The sequence below is a fragment of the Motacilla alba genome, chromosome 6 (assembly GCF_015832195.1).
Source record: "Motacilla alba alba isolate MOTALB_02 chromosome 6, Motacilla_alba_V1.0_pri, whole genome shotgun sequence".
Lineage (NCBI taxonomy): Eukaryota > Metazoa > Chordata > Aves > Passeriformes > Motacillidae > Motacilla > Motacilla alba.
Window position 1 is genome coordinate 11,357,988 of NC_052021.1, and position 26,072 is coordinate 11,384,059.

At 39.7% G+C, this 26,072-nt stretch overlaps 1 protein-coding gene across 3 annotated transcripts in view; it reads left to right on the forward strand.

The window, feature by feature from the left end:
* Positions 1-455: 455 nt before the first annotated feature.
* The window catches only part of RASGEF1A (RasGEF domain family member 1A), a 147,168-nt gene continuing 121,551 nt past the window's right edge, over positions 456-26,072 (forward strand). For all 3 annotated transcript variants that reach the window (XM_038140188.1, XM_038140187.1, XM_038140191.1), the window contains exon 1: positions 456-959. The gene's annotated coding sequence lies outside the window, so the exon portion shown is untranslated. The remainder of the gene's footprint in view (positions 960-26,072) is intronic.

A 26,072-nucleotide genomic window follows, 5' to 3' on the forward strand; every position in this document is an offset into this window, starting at 1 on the left:
GGGTGTGAGTGTAATGAAATTGTTAAGTTATACTTTGGAGACTTATGGTGATTATAAACTAGCTCTGCTTGCCCAGAGAAATCTTTGCCATTTAGTGCAAGTAACCCACTCTAACAGCTTCATTTTTACTCCTGGAAATTATTTTGGGAATCCCTCCTGGGGAATTCCTCCCCTAGCACCAATCTCTGATCTGCAGAAACATGTCCTGAGATGATACACCAGAGACTCAGAAATTATCCCAACCTTGTTGTCTTAGGAGTAACCAAGAGCTGTTTCTCTCCCCCACTTATCTTGTGTACAATTTTGTAGCTCCAAACATCTTTTCCTATTTTTTTCCCCTCTGATGCCAGAATCGCCGCCCTTGCCCTTGGTTTCCCACTCCCAGATAAACAGCCTATAAAATTGCTGCAAGGAGCCAAGTGCTGCTTTTCACAGAGCCACAGACTTCCTTTACTGAGCGTATTCTGCACGGAGCATCCGCGCCAGCCTCCAAAGGAGCGAGGGGATAATGTAATCGCCGAAATGCCGAGGAGCTCCTCCGAGCACAGGCGACAGAGGAGACCGGAGCAGGGGGGCTCTATGACCCGAGAGAGCATCGCGTACTAAAAAGTAACTTTGTGGCAGCGCGTTGGGGGCTGAGCGGCAGGCAGGGAAGGGAGCACATGGTACATTCCTGCCGGCTCCGCTCGGCTCGCTCGCTGCCCGTCCTTCCCGCGGCTCTCCCCCAGCGCCCCTCGCCGGCGCCGCCGCGCCGCTCTCCCCCTGCCGCAGGCTGCGCCATGGGGCGCGCTGGCCGCGCGGGCGGCCGGCAGCTGGCACGGCGCGCAGGCAGCCCGCAGCCCGTGCGAGCAGCGAGCCCGCTCTGCCGGTTAGGATGACTCGCTGGAATCTGCCGCTCATTCCTCTTTTTCTGATAGCGGACGGAGAACAACCAAAAAGCTACACTGGACTAGACCAAGGTAAGAGATTTAAGTGTCTTTTTTTTTACCCTGCAGCCGCCCAAGGCTTCGAGGGTGCCAGGCTGTGTAGGAAAGCTGGCACCGGCGCTAACTAATTCGGTGGCTGTCTGAACACCTGACATTACATGCCATCAGTGTGTCTTTCTGGTGTTAACCCTGCGTGCACCACCCAGCCACCCCCGGGGGGAGAGAGGCAGGTCAAAATACAACCCAGCGAATGCATTTTCTCCCCTTAATGCAACTTTTGCGGCTGCACCACCACCTGCTCCCGTGGATACAAGAAGCTTCTCAATATCGCTAAATGATGAGGCTTTTGTGCTGTGCTGCTGGGAATGGAGCGTACCAGGCGTCTGTCATGGACCCCGTGTGGATTCATTCCCACAGCAGTTGTTCCATCACTTTAATGAGTTGAAATTCCACAGTCCACAGAAACGCTTCCCTGTCATTCCTCCTCTCTCTGAGGGCTTCTCATACACATGCGATCCATTTTCGGGCTTTTCAAAAGTAGTGCTCCCTGAAAGCACCAGAACAAGTCTGCTGAAGCACAGGCAGTGCTGCACTACATATTCTGGCTGCATTCCTCTCTGCCGTTTCTGCTGTGAATCAAAAATTCAGCCTTGCAGGAGGGTTTTTTTGCAAGGACTGTAAATGTCTCCGGCACAACAATTTAAAGTAAAGGGAGAAGCTGTTTCTCCCCATTCTGAAACCCTGGCAAAATATTCTCCTTCCATTTTCCGAGCAGGTACAGTATTTCTAGCAGAGTTATCTAAGCAGGTTTCTGCTGGGGCTGAGTGACAGTTTTCAGTTGTGATTTTAATGGAAATCTTTCACTGAATGTCTACAGCTTCATTTCTGTCAATCCAATGCTTTTTAGCAAATGGCTTTCTTTGGAGGGTGACACCTTTAAAATTAGCCCAGGATCATATTTTTCTAGACCTATAAACAGAGTATCAGACCAGCCAGTGCACATTGCAGAATCCCAGAATCTCACCTCTGGATTTTAATGGTGTAACTGCAGTGGAAGACATTTGGTTTGGTTTACAGGTTTTCTGTACTGTGGAAAGAGTCACAATTGCAACTGAATTTATCTGTGTTTCCTATACATTTTTATGGTGTTTCTCTGCAATATCCTACATATTCTATTTGTTCAGACCTCCTGTGGACTGGCAATAGGTTTATTAAGAGTTGACTTCTATACCCTATTTTAAAAAACTGCCCTGACTTTACTGCTGTGAAAAGGACTCTGCTCAAGGAAGATGACACATCCCACACTGATCACACCCATGGAGGTGACCAAACAGGTACCAGCAATTAACAAAAAAAACACCACTCAGCTTCCCAGCAGCCATCAAGACCCACAATCCATTGACCCAGCATGAATATTTTTGGAATGAACTCAAACATGGCACCGATAAACACTCCCCTTAGCTACTACCCCCTCCATGCACTCTTTAAAATAGATTAGGGGGAAAAAGGTTCTTCTTTGAGAGAATTTTCAGGGATTTAATTACAGAGCTTTGGGAAGAGGTAGGACATCAACACCTTGATGTGCCAGCATGGATTCTACATCATTGTCCATCAGAATATGGTACAATTTTCCACTAGTAAAAGTGGAAAGCATTTACCAACATTACATTTTAAGATTATTTCTAGTCATTTGGACAAGTGCAAAGACTTTGATATTTTTTTTTAAATTTACTTATTTTTCCTAGCATTTTGATATGGTGCCTGACTGCAAGGGTATCAGATTATTTCCAAGGAAAATAATTCTAAAGTACAATTCAAACAACAGATCATTGTGATTCCATTAGAAGTTGATAATATTAATGTAACTTATTTTTAGATTAGCACCTATTTATTGTATACCAGCTCTTAGTCACTTGCTAGTAAAGCACATGTCATAGTCTCTGGGGTCTGAGCAGCTGTTTTTGAGCCTGTCTGGCTAATGTCTAGAATACAAAATTACCCTGTTCACAAGTTGGGCTTTTCTGTGTTATTTTCCTTTCTTCTGAGACCTCAGTATATTATCAATTCTCATCTGGGTGGCTCTTTTCAGGTGGAATCTTAGTCCATTTAAATGCAGACAATTTACTGTGATAACAGTTTATTGTAACTTAGCAACAAGAGCTAAAAAAATCAAGTTACAGCCATAACACATGCAAACCTTGTATTGTGCTGCCCTGTACTCAGCAAATTAAACCCTTGAGATAAATGACATTCTAGACCAGTCAGTTTAATATCATTAGCTGGGCTGGCCAGTTGCTCTAATTACAGAAGTCAAAGAGTGCAGGAAGCAGCTGCAAAGTCAGCACATGTGCAAGGAGCTGTTTGTCAAGCAGAAACACATGCTTTAGCCTGAGTCTTTTTGTTGCAAGATGAATTATTAAGGAAACGTATGGCATTTAGTATCACTGACAGAAAAATGGTCTGGCTGGGGTCCAGGTGGCAAGACTTGTATGAGTGGCATGGGGTTATCACTGGTCTTTCTGTGAAGCTTCATTTCTGGCACAACATTTTCACCAAAACAAACAAACACTCCCAATGCTATTTCTCTGTGATCAGACTCTTGGGTCATTCATTACTGGTGAGCTGGGAGGACAGCACGAGGAAAATCAGCACAATGCTACCTACTGTCCTACCTATTTTACTCAAAATAGAGAATCCACTGTCAATGAAACATGTTCAGGGAGCAGTAAGATGCAGAGCTGGTACCCTGGAACTGGGAAGAAACATCCCTAAGAGAGAGACATGCTCAACTCTGGAGTTTTGCTTGAGCCTAGGAGATTAAACCAGCCACAAACAGCCTGAACAGTCAGGCAGCTGCTCTATGGGTGGCCAGGGATCCCCTCAGCTCCGAGTTTTACATCCCTCTTGGCATTTCACCTCCAGAAACTGAATTCAGGAGAGGCAGGAGTTTTGCTGTGGTTAGTTAGGTGGATTCAGTCTTATAACTGATTTCATTTAGAAAAGAAAAATGTTCAGCCAAGTTCTTCCCCTCAAAAGATCAGCTTGAATAGAAGGTTTGTCAGTTGTCTGGTACTGGTGTATATTTCATTTGAATGTAAAGCTCCACCCAAAATGAAGAGCTCTAAACAAATCAACAAGATTTTACACGTTAGGAATGAACAAGCTCTTGGTAACAACCTCTAGAAAGGTATCTGATCCATCCCAACTGGTTGATAAAGCATATTCTGCAGATAAAGCATATATCTGCAAAAATGGATTAAGTTTCATTCCCTTTGAAACAACCATACTCAGCCACTTTCATAGCTAATGTCACGGGAGCTCCAGCAGCTGTAGATCTATTCTCTGCACCCTGAACAGAGTCAATGTTACCTCCTCCCCACTGCACAGTACTTTGTTGTAAGATAAGGTGACTGCCTTACATGTGACATTTCAAAAAGTTTTTTTGTTTTGTTTTGGGTTTGTTTTTTTTTTTTTTTTTTTTGTTTTTTATTTAACTAGGTTGGAAGAGACCTTAAAGATCATTGAGTTCAACCCATGCCCTAACACCTCAACTAAACCATGGCACTGAGTGCCACATCCAGTCTTTTCTTAAACACATCCAGGGATGGTGACTCCACCACAATAATTAATAGTAATTAAGATGGTATTTCAAGTTGAATTTACACAAGCCCTGTTTTTAGAGTAGGGAACACTTTGCACACTTCTATTGCTTTCCACAACCTTCTTGTAACATGCTCTCATCAACGGAGATCAAATCTAGTCTTAGTCTAAGACTGAGGATGTTTATGGGGGTTCAAGTAAGGCACATACGTGATGCAAAACAAGCATCCAACCCTCATGTTTAGGCATTACCTTCTGAGGAGAGCATTTTTCTTGAAGTAAAGAAGTCTTAGAATGATAATAGAATATTCTGAATTGGAAGGGACCCATCAGGATCATCAAGTCCAACTCCTGGCCCTGCGCAGCAGCATCCCCAAGAGTCACACCACACGTGCCTGAGAGTTGTTCAAACACTTCTTGAACTCAGCCAGCCTTGGAGCTGTGCCCACTGCCCTGGGGAGCCTCTTCCACTGCCCAACCACTGGGTGAAATACTCTTTCCTGGCATCTTTCAAACACTTCATAAGTTAGTGATGAATGTACTTGGTGGATAAGAACTATTGTTTTCTTTACCTCCAATTCTTCCATTTTCCAACAAACTTTATCACACTCTTTTAGCATTTTCAGTCCAATAGAATTGAACCTTTGACTACCTACACTGGTGAAGGGTACATCCAACTGAAACATAAAGGAGTAATGTAACAAATGTGTAGTGTATCTCAGTATATATGTATGGAAATAGTGTCAGAATTTACCAGTAAATACAAGGTAATATGTCCAATTTTAATCACAACTGACTTTGAACAGTCTTCTTCAAAATAAAATCAGGAATTTCAGGTTTCTCTTTAATTATTTTGTTAGGACTAATTATTTTTCCATTAAAATCTATATTATTTCTGTATTTATTTAACCCAGTGGTCTGCATTTTCTCTACAATAAAACACAGATAATGCAGATTCCAAGGCACCCTTTTACTTCTTTCTTCCTCAAACAAAATAAAAACAATATTGTGTTCATCACAAAGTAGCTTTTCCCATACTCAAGCTTTGTCAAATAATCTGGATTTTTGAAAACTGAAGTTTTTAAAATCTGAACCAACAGGAAAATACTTTTTTTCTTCTCTTTCATTTCAATTACTTGTGAAAAGGCTTTTCACTCAATATCAGCTTGCTTGTTTGTATTACTTTGATTGTAATTCAAATCTCAAAATTATGAGGAAGCTAAGTATGTTAGATATGTATTCTCTTTAGGTTTTCAGGCAATCTCATTACTGGGTGGTTGGCTAGTTTAGGAATGTTGTGTTAAAGACAATCTGTGTGAATAAACTGACTGTCCAATGGGAAACACTTCTGAGAGCAAGGAGTACACTCTCTAGAGCAGTTCTCCTGGGTGACACTTCTGAAATGGATGTTAGACAATCTGAATTTTCATTTGCACTCAGCAAAGTCTGTGTGGCTTTCCCTTCCTGTTTCTCCTCCTGTCTTTCCCAACCTTTTCATGTTAATGGTGTGTATTTCAGAAAAATGTTCTTATTCCTTGGGGCACCAGCAGTGTTGGGTAACATTTAGTGAAACATGCATCATCCAAGTGATCTGTAGGTTATGCTGAGGACAATAGCAGGATCCACACGGTGAAGCAATCAGAGTAAAAGCCACGTAAATTGTTCATTTATAAGGAAGCTTGGAGCCTGGAGCCATGGGGTACTCAAAATCATGTAGCAAACAATTTTTTTGTGTTGTAACAATACTGAAGGTTTATGGGACAAGATGAATGCATCGAGATGTACAAGAGCACAAAGTGTGTGGTGGTAGCAGGAAATGAGATACATAGCTCTCTGTTAAAGACTTCTTTCCAACTTTTGCAATGAAAATACTCAAGTTTTTTCCTAAGTTGCAAACATTACAGATTCTGTCATGAAACTCAAAACTCCTATGAAACTGTGTGCTGTACACACATACATGTGCATGTGTGACACCATAAAGTTTCAGATCCTAAAGAAGCCAAAAACAACCATCAAAACAGAAATACAACCACAGCTTTACTAATCACATTTGAGGCAAGATTCTAGGAAAATAATAAATTTAAATAGGCATCTTCACATAAATAGAAAAGAACATGGAATCTTTGAGCTGAGTAGCCTTTCTTCAGTTCCTAAATACCTACCAACTCTGCCTTCCTCACAACTTTACAGTCACTACTGTGTCATGGCTAAAACACTAAATAGATAATGAACAAGAAAATATCCCATTAAACTCCAGGACTCAGTTCAGGTCATGAAACACATAGGTCCTGCCATGCCAGGACACAGTTCAGGCTTCCTTCCTGGGGACACCACTGGGATGTGTGCAGCAGAACAATGCCCTACTCTGCAAGGAGCCACCTGGAACTGTGCATATCCCATTTACTGATCTTGGAGAGCAAAACAGAACAGAACTGGGCCAGGACAGAACTAAAATAGACAACCTCCATGTTACCCGGAACTGCAGAAAGCACCTACTATGTTACAGTTGTTAACTTCTTTATAGCTTGAGAGGAAAGGAAGCAATACAGAAAGCCCTGCACTTCTAAGAAAGCCAAATACTGCTACAGCTAGTTTCTTCAGGAGGGAAATGAAAGAAAGAGTTAATTAAGCCCGCTGTCTGTGGTGTGAAATATTAACCTGACATTGGTGTTTATCCCATGTGAAACAGCTTTAATGATTTTATTTACGCCTTTACATTTCTCTCATTGTTTTGCTCACTGTCCTCTGTTGCCACTAGTATTATTACACTTCCAGTAGTAGCAATAAAACAATTACTGAGCCTCTCTGCTGTTTAATGGGTTTGAAACCTCAGGAGACATAAATAACTAAGTTGGATTTTTGTGCTTGCAATGAAGTTTGATATTTGATGAAAAAAAAAAAAAAAGAAAAGAAAAACAAAACTAGCAGAAAGATCCATAAATATGAAAGTCAAATGGGACCATTGAATGAGTCTGGCTTCCAGCATACCATACCAACCCTGTCATTTCATCCAATTTTACCTGTTTCAAACCTACTATCTTATAAACCTAAGTCCATTATTATAAAAATAGTTTCAGATCTCAAAAATGATAATACAAGCTGCAAGTGCAGGACCTTACAGCTGCTGATCACAACAGAGTGGGATCATTCCTGTCTCTTCACAACAGCTAACCTAAAGCCCCCTACCTTGCAGCACATTCATCATGTCTAAACGTGGCAATTTAATCTCAAAATGCATTTCTCATAGAAAGCTAAGAGAAACTTTAAAAATAAGGGGAAGCTGGTTAGAAGACCTGAGCTAGAATTCAACAGAGATGACAGGTGCTCCTACCACTTGTTATTAAAAAAAACCCCAAAACTTATAATTTCAGAAGTCTCAGGAAAACTGCAGTTGCATCACACTACTAATTTCGGGAGTTTCCTTCCTGAATAATGTTCTTTTTCCTCAGCATTGTTTCTTGGATAACATAACGGTGAAAGAGGCATAACTGCTAGGTTTAACATTAATCAAAAGATTATCAGTGCTGCACCTCAAAAGGTTAAAGGTAAATGCTAACTCTGTGCAATCTCTTACAAAGAAAATGTATAAAGTTATCTGAAGCCAAATGCATACATAACATAAAGGATTTAAAAAATGGAAGGATGCCTTTTACACAGTAGGAAAGAGAGGACAAAGAGGGACAACCCTGTGCAGCATTATAGTGGGATTTACAGAGGAAACTCCTCAGTTTCCTCAGCACTTGCTACAGCTGCCTGAAAAATCTGTTAGCAGGATTGCTTCTGCTAATGAATAAAATTAACACAGCTGGGGCAAGAAAGGGAGCAACAAAGCATACGTGGAAATGAGGGAAGAAAGAAGGGAAAGGGAAAAAGAAAAGAAACAGCTATTTTCTGCATCATTACTCTCAATACTTCTGACACTTATAGTGGATTTGGACACAAATCAATAAAGAAATAAGGATTAAAATACAAATGAATACAAAAGTAAACAAATACAAATTACAGAATCATTAAGGTTGGAAAAGACCTGCAAGATCATCAAATCCAACCTTTGGCCAAACACTACCGTGTCAAATAAACCATGGCACTGAGTGCCACATTCGGTCATTTCTTGAACACTTCCAGGGATAGTGACACTACCACTCCCCTGGGCAGCCCATTCCAGTGCCTGACCACCCTTTCAGTGAGTGAAGAAATTCTTCCTGATGTCCAGCTTGTCCTGGTGTAGCTTGAGAACATTCCCCCTCATCCTGTCACTGGTTGTCTGGGAATAGAGACTGACCCCCTGGCTACTGCCTCCTTTCAGGCAGTTGTCCAGAGTGATGAGATCTCCCCCAAGCCTCCTTTTCTCCAGGCTAAACACCCTCAGCTCCCTCAGCTGCTCCTGTGCTCCAGACTCTTCAGCATCTCCCTTCCCCTTCTCTGGGTACACCCCAGCACCTCAATGTCCTTGTAGTGAGGGGCCCAGAACTGGACACAAATGGAATGAAACAAAGTTCCAAATACAACATTTAGGTGATGTAACAGATGTCCCCTCCCTGAAAGCCAGGTCCATTACTGTGGGCAGGAACTGGAACATATGCCTTTAGATCTCAACCCTCTGCCAAGGCATCTGCCCCTTCAGCTCCCAGTCCTTGTGCAATGGGAGCAGGGATAATGCCTGCTGGAGGTGAGCTGGGGTAGGGATGGGGGCTGGTGCTGTTGGAGTCCACAGCAAAACAAGCTTGTCACTCTGACATTGGTTTATGGCGCACTACAAAATCAATTCAACACCTTTCACGGTCCTGTCAGTCACATTCTGAAGCACTGCAGGACAAATGGATTTTCTCTGTGACAGTGGGATAGGGATCATGAATTCTGATCCTTCTGTTGAATAGTTCAGTACCCATAAATTGCCAAGACAGCAGAAGCCACACGGCATTTTAGTCTCCACTGCCAGTGGGCAAGGGTGTCCATCCAGAAGGAACAGATTACAGTCCTGTACTGCAGCAGTACAGAACTGTAGTCTGCTGAAGAAATACTGAAGAGAAGAAATGTGGGGGCCAGTATATCACTGGTGTAGAAGTGGAAAGCTGTAGAACTAAGTGGGGATTTGATTTTCACCTGTTGTGACTCAGTGCCATGCTAAATCATTACAACCTCTTTTCACTGAATGTCTTAGATTGCCAGAGCCAATCTTTCTATGCCAGTTAACCTGCTGGGGATGAGAACTTCTGTGATACCAGCTGAGCATTTCAAGTAAGGAAAACCAGAAGAAGAATCAACAGAAAAGCAACCCAATATGTATTATTTAATCTATCATCAACATACAGTCTCTAAATAAGAGCATTGTTTTTATCTTCCAATCTGTACTGTTAATTCACAGCAACTAATATCCCATTCATATAATAGTTCTTGATATGTTTTGACAGCCAGAAAACCACTCTTCTGCCTCAACTTAGGAAACAATTTATTTTCTGAGGAGAAAATGTAAATACAAGGCACAGCAGAAATAGCCCAGTCATCCTTTGGTAAATAAGAAAGTTATTGTTACATACATGTACCCCTCATTAAGAAACCTAAAATCCTGCATGTTTGTGAGTACTAAACTGCTTAGAAAGTAGAGCCTAATATTGCTAAAATCTTATTACTGTTTTGACAGCACAAGCAGGACAGGCACAGAAGTGAAGAATAAACTAAGCTTTTTCAAATCATAGATGGTATGGGAATTATTCCAGAGAGTATAAGTAGAAAAGAAATTAAGTTTAAGGTCCCCACTCTGGAATAGAGACTGATATCCTGTAAGTGGTACCTCAGCCTTCTGTAGTGAGTCTTGTGTAATTCTGTGTTAGTAAATCCTGTGCTTTCATCACCCACCCCTCAGTTCTGATCACTGCCCACGCTCTGACTCCAAACTGCCAGCTCTCACCTCTGTGAGTATAAATAACCAAATGCCTCCAATAGGCCAGGCAGCAGCTGACTCCAGGGTTTTAAAGGTCAATAATTTCTTCTTAAAAATCAATATATCTGTAACTGGTGTAAAAGCCTCCAGACTAAAAATGTGCTTAAATGGACAATCCAACAGGGCTTTTTTCCAAGCCACATGAATTTTAACAATGCTCACACTTGTCAGTTTCCAGATTGTCTGGAGGCCTTTTATAAGGGATGGGGAATTCTAAAGATTAATTCTGCTCCTTTCCAGGAAACCTCCACTTCATCATCCCCTATTCACAGTTTATCACAGACAATGGTTACAATTCAGCTGTGATGACTCAGGTACACCGAATCAGGAAAAGTGTGTAAGCAATAACCAAACAATGGCATTTTGCTGTGTCAAAGGGAAGCGGGCACGGTGTGCTTAGCTTCCCTGAAAGGAGCAGTTTCTTTTAGCTCACTCTGTTCTCCATCTCTGTAAGAGTCATCACTGTTTCAAAAAAAAAGAAGGGATTGTCTGTAATCCAAGAGAAATTGTTCAAGCTAACGCCTCCCCCCACTTGTATAAACGCTTGTGCAATAAATATCTAAGTGAGTGGAATCACTTCCTCTTTTCCTAGAAACTATTTATTTGGTAAGCTATGATACATTTAATTTATTATTTATAGGCCTGAGCTTTCACATCATAATGAGCCATATCAAGCAGACTTGAATACTAGTGTTTGAAATATGTTGAGAAATGTATTGGTTTGAAAAGAAATCAGATAATTTGATTTACTTTTGTGCCCCATCTTTTACTGTGTCCACAAGCAACAATAAATCAGAATAACTGCTACCTAAAGAAAGCCTTAAAAGAAAGGTTATAGCAGAGTACAGCTCATGCAAGCAACAAGTGCCTACATGAAAATATCTCTAAGTGTTGCCTTTGGTCAAGATTTTTAGACTCTAAGACAAACCTCATAATTCCCTTGTAAGAGGGGCTCACAGAAAACAGGCTATGGAGTAACACAGGACCCACAGGAACTCAGTTTCCTAAAATTAGGTCAGCACTGGTCTAAAATTAGATTCAATGTTCTGCTGACCGAACTGAAAAGAGAAGGAGTAATTTTTAATCACAAATTCTTCAGGGTAATGATCTATCTTGCTGGAAGTCACCAAGTACAGGCCCCAGACTTGCACAGTAGTTAGGTCCTTCCTCTTCCCAACCCTGCTAAAACTCATTGGAAGCCTAAACACAACCAAAACTTATACATTAACAACAAGGGACAAATTGTTTCAAGTCAAACATGCAGCACTATTTAGACAAACGATTACACTCTATAGTTACACAGCATTCACTGTAAGAGTTATTTATCTACTATAATTGATTCCTCAATTAAATTGTCTGATGAAATTGCTTTTGTTGGGGGGCTGTGAAACTAAAAATAGAAAAAAGAACAACACACAAAACCACAGCGTACTTCAATTCAAATCACCCAAACATTACAAGTAAATTGGTGGAGATTGTAATTATAAAAAAGTATGAAGCAGCAACCTTGGAACATACTGAACAATGATCTTGAACAGTAACTTTCTAAAATCCATTCTAACCATCTATTGTCTTACAATGCAGCAGATCTGAGGCTTAGAAATAAAACTCTGGGGAGAAACAAACGCTGCATCCTAGTAATGAACAAACTGACCTTGTACGACGGAATCACCTGAGCAAAACATCTAGACTCAAGCAAGAAGGAAGACAACATAAAAACAATGCCCACTTCTACCTTACCAGTATTGCAGGACTATTTCAAAATATTTTATTATCAACTTGTTTGACCTACAGTAATAGTCTGATCTGCAGCAAATTGCATTCCTACCCACACCACTGCTCAGTCCCACTGAGCTCACATCCCCTGTGGATCCCTCTGCAGAGGTGCATGGACTGACTCAGGGGGATCCTGCTGGCTGCAGCCAGCAGATGCAGAAATCGAGAATGATGTCCACAACAGCACTTAGGGCACTAAAATTCCAGAAAAGCCATTTTGTGGATTGCCATAATGTGTGAGGATACTGGAAACTGCCAAGGTTGCGAAGCAGACCTTGACAGCTCTGGGACATAATTTCCCTATGTACCTGGGGAATAGGCTAACTAGTGAAATGTAGGATTTTGTTGGTTTGCAGACATAGTTACTCCAGAAGCTCAGCATGAAATAATCTCACCTGAATGTATCAAAGACTTCAACACAAAGAATTGTCCAATTCTTCCAGCATCACAGTATGGCAAAAAGAAGTATGGCCTACCCAGTTTTAAAGTCTAAAAATTACCTTCTCTCAGTCATCTAACATCAATACTAGTTCATGGGTAATAAATGACAGGTTAGGAAATAAGATCCTGGGCTACTGGCATGGATCAGCCTGGAATGGAGATTCTCAATACTATTGTAAGCACTGTTCAGCTGGAACCGTAAATTGCAAGGAGTGTGACTCCCTCATTGCACACAGCTTGTACAGCACATCAGAGGAAGGTTAATGAATGCTAGGGTGAGAAGCACTAATGAGATAGCAAACAGTGCTTTGAAGAGATCTGGCTTTTGGCAGCTAGAGAAACACGTACCTTCTTTTCATATGATCACTGACTAGGAATTGAATTCCCAACCAGCTCTCTACTGAGGTGCTGAGTTATGGGGGAACTCCTCTAGCCTGTGCTGCCATAGCTTTTGAGGCACTACCATACAACTTCAGATCCAAATGAAAAATCACATTATTTCCCTTAGCGTTCTCCAGGGGCAATATAATGGGTACTTGCAATGCTGATGCCTTTAAGCTTTCACAGCAAACTTCCCTGTGCAGGCTTATCCCCTGCTGTGTTCCAAATAGCTTATGTGAAACCAGGAACAAGCAGCTGCTTAGGGAAGGGACAGCCAGTGACAATGGATGCCATAACCAATCCGTGCAAGGAAGCAGCGTGCCAGGAACAGCACTATGTGTACATGCATTTATTGCAGGTGTGACAGCCTCAATGAGCAATGAAGTGCTAAAATGCATGCTGGTTTATCACAAACTGCTGGGGATCTGAAATGCCAGTTGTGCTTCTTTTCTAAAACTTCTTGGGTGAAGAGCTTGGCAATCTGCATGGGGTATTTTGTGGCTGATTAATTTTATAGGTAATGCTAGGTAAGAACTCTCTAACTCACTGAATCCAACAGCAATTTTAATCAAACTCTAGTTGCTTGCTGATTTGGAGACATGGGGTGCCACTTTATTGGCTTCTATAGACTGCTTGCTCTCCCTATACAGAAGTAGTTAAAGAAACCTCCTGGCGTACCTGTTTCTTTCCAGAAGAATGGACCTACACAAGGACTTGACTGCAAACCTCAAGGTTTCATACAAAAAGCAATTTTAGAACAGTGCAGCTAATAGATTTATAGTCCCTTTTTGGGTAACTTTCTAGCATGACAGCAACTACAAAAAGAAACTTCAAATTTGAAAACAACCTCCAAACTGAAACACAAAATCCAAGAATGACAAAAATATTGCTTGTCATGTAGACTACTGACCAGATTGTGGAATGTTACAAAGAACCCTATCCCATAAGGAGCCAGCTAATATTCCAAAATATGTGAGAACCAGCGCCTGTCCCTTCAAGGAAATGTGGAACTGAATGAGGACTTCTGTTTCAGCATCATGATCAACAAATAATACTGTGTGGGCTCCTGGGTCTGCTCCCTCTCTATAATCTAGATTTTTCCATAATTTCATTGTGAAAATCAACAAAAGCAGCTTCTGAGCCCCTGTTCACAGCATGAGAACAGTAACTACAGGAATCCAGTGCATCTCTGAAAGTCATTCTCCAGAGGGGAATTTCCTTTTGTTGTTTGATGTAGCATCTTTGTGCCCAGACTCATTTGAAGGTATCTATGCTTCAAATCTTACAGAAACTTTACAATTAATAAGTTTCCTTAATTCCAGTTTTAGATTCAATGTAATTTCCACTATATGGTCTGCACAAGCCCATGGATTCTTTCAAAATCAGGGTTTTATCCTCTTGAGTTTGCAAGCTTTTTGGGCAGGTACTTTGTGCTTTAATGTTTGGTAGTTTTTCCTGCATGGCATATTATAGGTCAGAGACAAAGAATTAGCTTCTCTGAAGGGTTTTTTTTTATTGGTTTTAAGTTACATTGTCCACTGGGGACACACACATAATGGAGGTGCTGAAGTAGGAAAAAAAAACTGTTTCAAACCAGGACAATGGAGATTTTTGACAACACAACACATAAATGAAAAATTATTTCTATGACTATTTTTCTTACCACTGGGTACTCAAATAGCAGCCTTGAAATAACTTAAAAACTCAGAAAACCCTACAAACAGCAAAGGACTTACTTTGTTGATCAGCCCTACAGAAAGAAATGGGAAAAAAAACCTTGTGCTCACTAAAACTGATAGATATAGGTCATTAACTAAACTATACTACCCCTAACAAAATTACAACTTTCTGAATTCCATGTCTTTCCCTAAACTAGAGCATATGATTCCATGGATATTGTAGAGATCATGACATTGCTTTAGACACATTGGCTGATCTTCCCTTACAACTCCCAGAGCAGAAGCAGCATGGAAATTCCCATGCAAACGCACAGGTTGTGCCAGCCTGCAACGTCCATAACAGATGTTTTTAGTAATTTGTACCACAACTCCAGCAAAGGATCCAAGAGGCTCAAACCCAGCTCTCTCAAATGGATTCATACTGTCTTAGCTATATTTTTGTTTAAAAGCACAGGTACAAAATCAAGTCATCAAGTTGAACGTGCATTTACTGGCTTTATCCAAGCCCCTGTTACACGTGCATTGCCTATGCTAAACAATCAGGCTCTTTTGAGACCTGATACCATCTGTTGCAGCCACTGGCAGCCCAGCAGGCAGTAGTGTCTCAGTCCCTCAGTGGGTTTCACATTTTACCAACTCAGAACCCCCAATTGCCCTCCCCAGCCCCAGAATGAAACAGAAAAGAGAAAAGCTTTAGTCCTTCTCTACTGCAAAATGATGAATAAGAGACAAAGCATGTATTTGTGTGTGTAAAGTCAGTTCTTGCATTTTCCACACTCACCACACTTCTGATTTTACCTCAAAGAGATGAAGGTTTCTGTTGCCACAGCAACCGTGTTAACAAATAGCAGCATAGCTTTTACACAAATGATGTGATTGTCAGGAGTTGGGGATAGTCTAACAGGCTGTTTATTAGATCCCCCAAAACACATACTTTTTAGCTAAAACAAATATGTCATTTATTTTTCATATTGTATATTTCTCATTTCCCAACATTCTCATTTCAAAGGTTTTTGTTTGTATAGGATATACCTTTACCAAGAGCTTCTGAATTTGATATACCTTATCTTTCATGCCTTAGGAAGGCATCACATGATTGCAGCATTCTTTAGAAGGCATAAACTGATTTGCATTAATGCTTCTCTCAGTGAGCTAACTGGGGGGCTATAAATACAGCTCCTGTCTTCCAATTACTTAGCAATTTTGCTGCTCTGAAGGGGAAAAATAAAAGCAGAGAAAGGGATAATCTTCACCATCAGATGGAAAGGGGGAGAGATTGTTCTGTACATCATCCAAAAAATTAATGATGAATCTGTTGCTTCCTTTAAAAAGCAAAGATTTAGAAAAGCTAAATTCTGCAGTCTTCAACACTTGAACATTTCCATTGCATGGGTTTAGAATAAATTACTAATAGTCCACTACAACAAATACTAACTTTGGCAGATTTTACTTCTAGAGAGAGCAAATTTTGGTTTTAGTTGATGTATAATAGGAATAACAGTTTGCACTTCTTTAGTCTCTTCCATCTTCATACTTTCCTTCAAAGCACTTCAAATGTCAGATATAAAATATCAAGTATTAATTGGAAATATGGCCACATTTTAAGGATGAATAAATTAAGATTCCACCTCAAGGGAATGGGAAAAGTCTGGGACATAACAAACCACAGACCATGGTAAACAAGAAGAGATGATTAGCTATTCTGAACACCTAAGCACTTGCTCAGCCTTTTGTAAGCTGAAGAAGACAGATAAAGTTCCCCAAACAATGTCATATTTAAAAATTTATGGGTCTGTTTAAATACAACCACAGTGTATGTGAACAGACACTTGCTTAAAAACCAGCCACAAAATTTAGCTGGCTGAAGTATCTGTTTTGAATTCACATCTCATCTCCTCAGCCAAAGCAATGACTTACCTCCTGCATTAAATTTACTTTCCACTTCACACAGCTATTATACCAGCTCAAAAAATGGCTTTCTTCCAAATTCTTGACTAACACCATGTCAAAAACTGTTCAATAGAATTGCTCTCTCCTGACACCCAGCAGCATTTTAGACTCTAGTTACACATTTCCACTTCACTGTCCATTCCTACCTGAGGGAGATACTACAGTCCCAAGATACAATTATGCAGCAGATACAGTAGGCAAATTAAATTGAGTCCTTTTTTTACTTATTTTGTATCAAACAAATACAGAGGGGAAAGGTCTACTCTTGTTACATACAATTTCTTTTCATCCCTACAATAAATCCTGTTTCTATTGGGCACCTGTTTTGGTAAAACAAACAAGTAGTAGATAAACTTTTGTTCAGCTGTTTAAGTTCATTCTCCTCTTTTTTACACACGTTACAAATCCAAGATGAAATAGGTGTTGTTAGGAAGACATATTTCTGAGAGTTTTCTCATTCCCTCCTGTATTAGCCTCCCAAGTCTCTGTAAAGGGTCAGAAAGATCAGCTTCAACATTTTGAAAATTTTAGCAGCAAATCTTCCTTGCCAACAAATAGTAAAGGAGCCACCAGGGCAAATTTCCTTTTTTTTTTTTTTATATCTTTTATATCTTTCCTTTATTTCTTATATCTCTAGGATAAGCAGATGCTTATTTCACCTGCCTTTAGAGCTGACTGAGCTCTTTATATATTTTATGTGTCTCTGGTAAGCAGCACCTTGGAGGACCTGCACGAGCCAATCACACTCTGTGCTTATTTCCATTGGGATTTCTCTCCCAGTATATTCTAATTATGCCTAAAGCATTTATAGAACAGCTTCCATTTTAAAAAAGAGCTCACAAGCCTAATATGCCATAGAGCAGATTCACTTCACCCACACCAGGCACACAGAGCAGTTTGACAGCTTTCAATTCTACGACAATGCACATTTTGAGGATTGCTGCGAACAAAGAAAAATTATGCCCACTTAACACTTCAGAGAGAATTTAGATAGATATATATTAGGCTATAAGTGTGTAATATGGGGTGATATTCTGACCAAAAGGACTAAAAACTACCAAGGGTGTGAGAACTGTCAAATGGATGTTAAATGTCTGCCAGCTTAAACAGTATTGATTTTAAATCTTGTTAACAGTAGCTTTCACAGAATAGCATTTTTCACCAGTTTTGCTATAAGGCTTGGGGTTATCTTATTTTCTTTGTTTAAAGAAATTAGAACTTCTCATTTAATTGAAAAAGGTCGAACTTTTTCCAGTCAAGAATGAACATTTTGATTTATAATGAAACATGCTCCACAATAATTAGTAGGCCAGGGTACATAAGTGGGACAGTCAAGTCTCTATTTCAAAACTCTAAAAATATCACTTGAAACCACATTACCTGTTCTCAGGAAAGTGTCTTTCCTAATTTGACAAGTGAGAGTGGTTTACTGCCAGCGCCTCTGTGCTGCATGGTTCAGGTTTAACTGTGGTGTGCACTAGATGCAGCACTTTCCCTGGGTTTCCTAGGAGTTCCAGATGGTACTCAAGCTGGTTTGGAGGAGAGCTGGGATAAGTTTGGAGTGATATGGCTCAAAGTTTTCACCTCTATTTACCTTATACAAATTGGAATTGCAAGGCAAGTGTCTGAAAAAAGCTTACAAGGGCAGGGGGCAGACCTATTCAACATATGCAATAAAAAGGGTTTTCTGCAGCTGCTTTTTCTTCCATACATGACTGGTCACAGGCACACAATCTCAAGCTAGAGTTGCAAGGAAGACCTAAATATTCAGGTTTCTGAAGCTCAAGCAGAATATCATACATTGAGTAGCTCAGAGACCTCGGCAGTGGAACATCAAAACTAAATCACAGGAGGACTAAAAGTGTGGCTTGACAAAAAGTTATTCTTTAGATGTACCATGCTCTTTCCACATTTCCATTACCACATAGTGTAATGCTCTGTAGAGACACCCAAACCTAACCTAAGCATGCCAGCTAATAAATTACCTGAAGTGCCTTAATTACTTGCCCACACAAGTTCAGGAATTCTTTTGAGAAACATCTTGCAGAAATGGTAAGTATAGGCATCTCTGCATTACACTAAATTATGTCCCAAAGATTTAGAGCCGTAGGCAGTTTTGGCAGATTTCAGATTTTAAGAAAAATGAAGAAAAAAATAAGCCCTTTGACTTTTGTTACTAACTGCCTGGCCACTCAGATCACCCTCTGTATGAGAAGCCAGTTAGTATTGGGTTTTTTTATTTATTTGAGAAACACTGTTATGGTAATTAAGTAAAAGTGCACATGTGTTCAAGGAATTTTTATTGTGCTTGAGAAAGAAGCCAGGCTAATACAGCCATGGAAATTGAACCACTCCATTAAAGCAGAGACAAGTATAGCACAGATAGTAGAAGTGCAAGCTGCCTCCACAGCTCTGATAGCCAAATTACATCAATCACAGCCACGAGGAGGTGGATTTAAGCACAGCACTGCACCTCTCCAGCCATACAAAACTCAGCCTTACTGAATGCTCCTCGGGGAGTGCCAGCTGCATGGTGAGGGCAGCTGCCCACAAGCCATCAGGTACACCCATCAGTTTACTGAACACAAAGAGCCAAGCAGATGACAGATAGTAACAAATCTTTGTCATAATAACCAGAGGAAAAAAGATTCATCATGCCATTACTAATGTTGTGAGCCCTATTGTTTTGTTATTTTAGCAGACACCCATAAAAGAGATGCTGGCCCTCAGTTTCATAGTTTGTTGATGATATGTGGAAAGCAGAACTTTATTCAACCATGTACAGTCCTAACCTTTGCTGCTTTAGTTTTCTGCTGAAAAACTTTAAAAGACATTACTCCAGTTCAATACTGCTACTGTCCAATTTCTGTTGTTCTCATTTCTGTGCCAAGAAAAAGGAATAACTATCAATGTTGCACGTCTTCCTGCTATCTCAACATGCACAGAATGCAAGACCTTTTGCAGAGGACAGCAATAATATGACAACAGAGAGAAATTAGAAATACCAGATTCTTTGCGATTCTAGCTTGTTTTTCATACAACAGATATTCCTGATTTTTGTAAACAGTGATAATAAGGCCCTTCCTAGAAGCCATGAGACAGTGCAGTCATTTTGGTGATTCAGAAGTTGAAAGAAGGTACTACACCAACCCACTGGTCTCAATCTCTCACACACAGGCAAAATTCTGCTGACAGTAACGCCCTGAAACACATTCTGATGCTGACCAGCAAGAAGCAGCCTGGGTAGGGGGGCTGGAGGGCCTTGGTGGGGAGGGGTACAGAGCAATAACATGGAACAGCTGCAGTGTTTGCATCACTCTCTCAACACCTGGGTTCAGGTCCCACCCTCGTGACCTTGGGCAAAATCTGCCCAGACTGGGCCGTACATGCACTGAAATTCTGTTCTTTAGGCTAAAATCAGTCTCTACTGTGTAAGCATCAGTGTGGCCAGTTTGAGCCAGTGGTCAGAAAGGAAGACAGTGCAGATAGAAGGGCAGTCTAGAAATTATTGCAAGACCTTTGTTCAGGCTGCAATGTTTCGGGAGTTTTGTAAGTGTACAAAGTGCCAGAAACTGCAGAGAAATTTATAAAAAGTAAGCATGAGACAGGAAAGCTGATAGTTTTAATTTAACACTCCTGCTTACTAAAAGTAATAAACAGGAGAGAAGTCATGGCTCAACACAGGAGAAGGTGTAACAGCCATAACCTAGGGATAGGTCAGAAAAGCTCTGGTTGCTGGGTTTTGGGATTTTTTAATCTGGAGCAGAAAAAACAGTATAAAGATAAACAATCCTTGAGAAGGTTATCAAGAAGGTGGAGCCAGGCTCTTTACTGTGGTACTGGATGTGAGACAATGAATATAGTTTGGAAAAGCAAAAAGGAGTTTCAGGCTGGGTATAAAGAACATTTTTTTGTTATGAAGGTGGCCAAGAAGTGGAATAGGCTGCCCAAAGAGGTTTTGCTATTGCCCTTCTTCCAAATTTTCAAGACCAGATCAAATATAGCTCTGAACAACCTGGTTTGTTCTCACAGCTGACCCTGAGTTGGGCTGGAGTTTGAACTAGAGACCTTGTGAGGTTCCTTCCAATGAGATTTATCTTGTGATCCTAGGATCTGCCAAAAATAACCCAGAGATAATTATAGAAAAGCAATCCATGCATAGGAAAGATCAATGAATAATTCAGTCAAAGGGGAGAAAGCATATATAAAGCAGAGAGGAAAGCCTTACATGTAACTCTTTCAGATGCATATGGAGACATATTAACTTGGCTTTTGCAGTGTATAAAAGTTTCTATTTGGAGGAGATATGCTACCATACTCATGAAGAAAACAAAATTAAAGTACTTTCTGACCAAAATTGTCCCACTAGAATAACCTCCTTACAAGGTAGAGTGTTTATGATGAATATTATTTTTACCAAGAGCATTTATACTTCTTTCACAAGAGAGCAGCATTTATTTATATTACTTAGGGAAAATTTATGAAACCAAATGGACAGTAGAAGTCTTCACCCGATGTCAGCAAGGAGTAAAATCTGGGAAAACTCTTCTCCTTTCCATTCCTTAAAAGTTGAGTAGCTATTCTCCCATCCTTACAGTATTCACCAGTTTTTTCTCCTTTTATCTCTCTCTGTCAGTGGGTAAAAGGCAAACTGCACATTGTTGTCCTGTGATTCATTCCGAATGCAAAACCACCCTTTTAGTATGACATGTGGTGTTAATCACCATTTTCCTGTCACTTGATGTCAGAGTTGGCAATTTTCTAGCATCTTCACTGGGCGGCCATGTGTATTTTCCCATTTCTTTGCTGCATCCAAGCTTGGGCAGCAAATGCAATTAAGCCCATGTATTTCAAGAGGTTTTTCTATTTTACATATTCAGAATCTGCCTCATGTTTAGACAGTGTTACATTAAACTACTCTCAATCCCAGTGGATATAAATCAACACATCTTTTAATACACGTGGTTTTTGTTTGTTTTTCTTCATCCATGCCAGTGTACTCCTCTAAGCTATTTATTTGGATGAGGGGAAGGCCAAGTACATTTTTCCACCCCTGCCAGTAAGCTGATTGTTCTTTGGCTCAAGCTGCTCAATATATTCCAGACTAGAGAAGGGAAGTTACTTGTCCTCAACAGCTTGGCAGTGTTCTGATATGTTAAACAGATGCTTGTGTTTTACACCCAATTCATAACTACTTTCACTGGTGTACCTAAAGATCTTATACATAGTTCTTCTTGACTCCCAGAGGTCAAGATGTGCATTAAAATACCTCATTTGTTTCTCTTCTGTGTTTGTGCTTTGTGTTAATTCTATTGGAAACCTTTGTTTAGCTCAATTTGCAGCATTAGGATTTGCGTGTGATTCTTGGAGCAGGTCCTTCTGAGTGCCCAAGGTTCCTCAGACAATGCCACTGCCAAACTCCTTGTGTCAGTTCTCACCAGGAAGCAAACTCAAGGAGAGCTGCGAAAACTGCAAACAAGTAACAGCAATATATAATGAATTTTTAAAGGAAATGCTCAGTCTCACAAAAGTGTTTAGTTCTTGGACAACTGTCTATGAAATGAGCAGTTCAACATTCCCTTTTGTAATCCTACAGCTAATACAGGTCAGTCTCCCTGTAGAACCAAGGGTAAATGGAAAATCTGTTTTGAGTTTATAAATACTTTTTTTGAATGAACCCTAAATTCTAGAAGTGCCTGATGTTAGGAATTATCTTTTTGCCATCCATTCACTCATACCCCAAAAACACAACTTCTCAACCAACTCACTGCACCCTCCACACCTACACCATGCATTTTAATCAATTTACATACCATTCACCCAAAATTAATAATAAGTAAAATAGCTACCAGCCCATACTAGAACATTTCAGCCTAGAAAGTGATTAATTTACACAACACAGAACAATATGAATAAGGAAAAGATTTGCATGAACACTAATGCACAGCTACCCTGGTAAGGTATCCAGCGTAACATGCAATAGTAAGAATACTCTCATTATCAGGGTGAGGTCACAATCCCAATTGCTACTAAGTTACCTCATGTAGAGAAGGTAACATGGGAAATTTAGATTGTGGGAATTATTGATAACCAAGGAGCAGAGCAAAAAGATAATACGAAGGAGACTGAGGAGAAAAAGGAAGGCACTAATAAAAGATGATGTAGCACAACCAGAAGAAACAGAACATAAGCATTATTTGAATAGCATAAAAAATGTATACTTGGTAGTTAAAATTCACTAATTTCTAACAAAATAGCTCTAGTTAAAAAATAAATACCATTCTGTAGAAAAAAAAAATTAAATTAGTGATAATGCTGTATAGTATTATCCCTCTTAATAAAAATTGTGATTTTAATAAGAACCAAAATGAAAGAATAGGCTCAGATAAATGTGGATTTTTCTTAATGCTTTCACCTGGCACATTTGTTAGCCCCTCCATCCTGGCCTTTGTGAAAAAGTAGAAAAAAAAGATTTGTAAAGAGAGATGCAGAAATCCTGTTACTGCTACATAAACAATTTGGGTTTGAGGTCCCATCCACCATATTTATTGTTCAGCTATGCACCACATAACAGCCTATCATGTTCCTTTTGTGCTTACTTTCAGTCCAGAAGCCTTAACACTCATGCACACAAGATGTTCTAACACAAATTTTTCTAAGTGTTGATTTATTGAAGATGTATTAGCCTTGTGACTACTACTGGTTTCATTGAACATGTAACTCTGCTATCCAGTAGGCCTTTTGAAAAGCCACTGCCAGCTTTTCATTACTGCTATTTTAATGTCTTTCCATAGAAGCATGATCTCCTATTTTATAGCTGTCCAATGAGTTAGGAAAATAAGTAAAATTCTTATTCATACACATTGTTCTCTACATTTTAGTGTAGGCACTGTGTTCCAACAAGATACACTGGACAAGGAATATATTCATTGTGTTTTTTTGGGGGATTTCATTCATGATGCCTCTGCACACTGCTAATTTTACATTAAAAAACACATTGAAAACATTCCTTTACAGAGAAGTAGCAAACTAAATATCAAAACCAAAAGGCCTACATCAGATTTTGTATGCCAATGGCTTCAAACCCTCATTTTGCTGTTCCAAAAGTATTATTTATGATGTTATTCACACAGAAAAGGCTGTGTGAATCCAGGACTCTAAAACTTGCATTAGCTCTTGAATTTAGTCACAATTCAATGCAGCAAAGTGAATCATGCAATTCATGCTATTCCAAAAATCTAAACTTCTCATATAGGATTTATACTTTTATTTAGTTCTCTAATTTACTTGCCTCTGCCTGCATCTAACCCATACCTCACTTTCAACATAGCCAGGGAAAATTGCCTCAGCATTAAGAAGCAGAAAACCAATTCCTATATTCGAGGAATTTGTAATTTGGAAAGATAATGAATCAGGGCTATCCTGGTTATCAAAATCCCTGAATAATTTCACAACTGTAGGTCACAACTAGATCAGGCAGTGTCAGGTTGGACTGCAGATTACCTCTGGCTTTACCCCTTGGCAGTTTTGTCTAAACTGAATACTTCCCAGGTGAAGCCACGCTTGTTTTTTAAGCTGTCCTTGGTGCCTCTCTGCTGCCTGACCTATGTCAAGCCCTGTAATTCCCCACCAATACTTACATCACCTGGTACTCCACCAGAAACAGCAATATTGGGAATGCTGACCCATGAAGAACACCATATGGCTGCAGATGTTCCTGAGTGCCATGATGTCTAACCCACCTTCCAGTGAGCCACATGCCATGGTAATTAAAATCTGGATACCAGCCAGAGGCTACTCTACAGCATACTTCAAAATTCTTCAATATGTAGAGATCCAATAATTTTATCAATAATTAACTTCAGGAAAAAAAGATCTAATGAGTTACAGCAACAGGCACAAATATAATGTAGGATGTGCATTTACAGGGAGAGCTATGGCTCATCCCCACACACACATTGTTGGTCTCACTCATGTTTAGATATTCTCTAACCAACTATAGTGCAGTGAACAGTCACAAAGGTGCATTTATTTTCACTCATCTTTTGCTCATTGAATTCCATATTTTTTGCTAATAAGAAAGCTTGAAAATAATTTTCACCACCAGTACAAACATTTATGCTTCAGTGCACAAACATTTGTGCTGAACAAACCTCAAAGGGGTATGTCCTTTACCAAAGAAATCTCATTAAAAAATTTAAATGCATATTCAAAGGAAAACCTTCCCTCATATTTCTTCCTTAGCTCAGGGAGCACAGAAGATACATTATCCACAACTTTCGGTCAAACATTTTTATGACCATCAAATTAAATGAAAAATATTGTGAAGTGGAAGATCCTGTACAGCAGCTCACAGACCTGACCAAAGTGCAATACACTAGCCAAACTTTTTATTTTATTCTTACAAAAGTCAAGACATATCTTCTTTGCATGCTCTAGAGAAAATATCCTTATTGATTATCAGTTCATCTCCTTGAAGATTAAAATTACTGAATGTTTCTTCATTACAGAACATTTTTATATTCAACACCCTCAATAGGTATCATCAAAAAGGATGTGCTTACAAAGAGACAATATTTTTTTCTCTCTGAAGTCAGGAAACCAAATCTATAGAGTATATTTGCATTTAATATCATCAGCTAACTGTGCCTATCCTTTGTCACACATCAACATTGGAGCCAGGCTTTTAATACCATTCTAGGTTATGAGCTTGGACACAGACACAGCAAAAGAAACATGACCATAATCGTTGGACTAGTTTTTGATTTTACTCCTTATTTCACCTCTATTCATTGCATAAACATTATAGCAAGAGGAAGCTTCATGTGAAATTATCACCTAGATTATCTCAGTCAGTAACTGAACTTTGATTTCTTTTATTGATTTCTATAGAAATAGAAAGTGACTCTTCAAAACTCTAAGTTATTTGTTTAAGGAAACATAAGAGGAAAAGAGTAAGAAAGAAATGCACAGGACCTACAGGCAAGTTTTTCTTGCAAGTTTTGGGAGGCCCACTTGTTCTAAGTACCTACCATAATTGGGAACAGATGAAATGGCTGTCCATAAGCCTTTGTCTTAACCTGATTTAATCAGTGTGCATTCCTCTGAGCTCACAGGCACTGTTTCATTCTTTGCAAAGTTTCTTTGTCTGGTCTGGGAATTTGGAGCCTGTCCAATCTGATTAGTTCATCAATAAAGGTATAGAGGACAAAAGTACTCTTCTACAAAAGACTTTGCTATTCATTCAGCAGCTTCGTTTATGTTACTGTCCTGGACACCTCCATGCAGGTCTCCCTTAGGACTGATTTACTGTTTTTAGTTCTGAGAGTGTGAAAAAGAAATAAAATCAGGCATGCACCAGTAGTATCAATTAGAAAT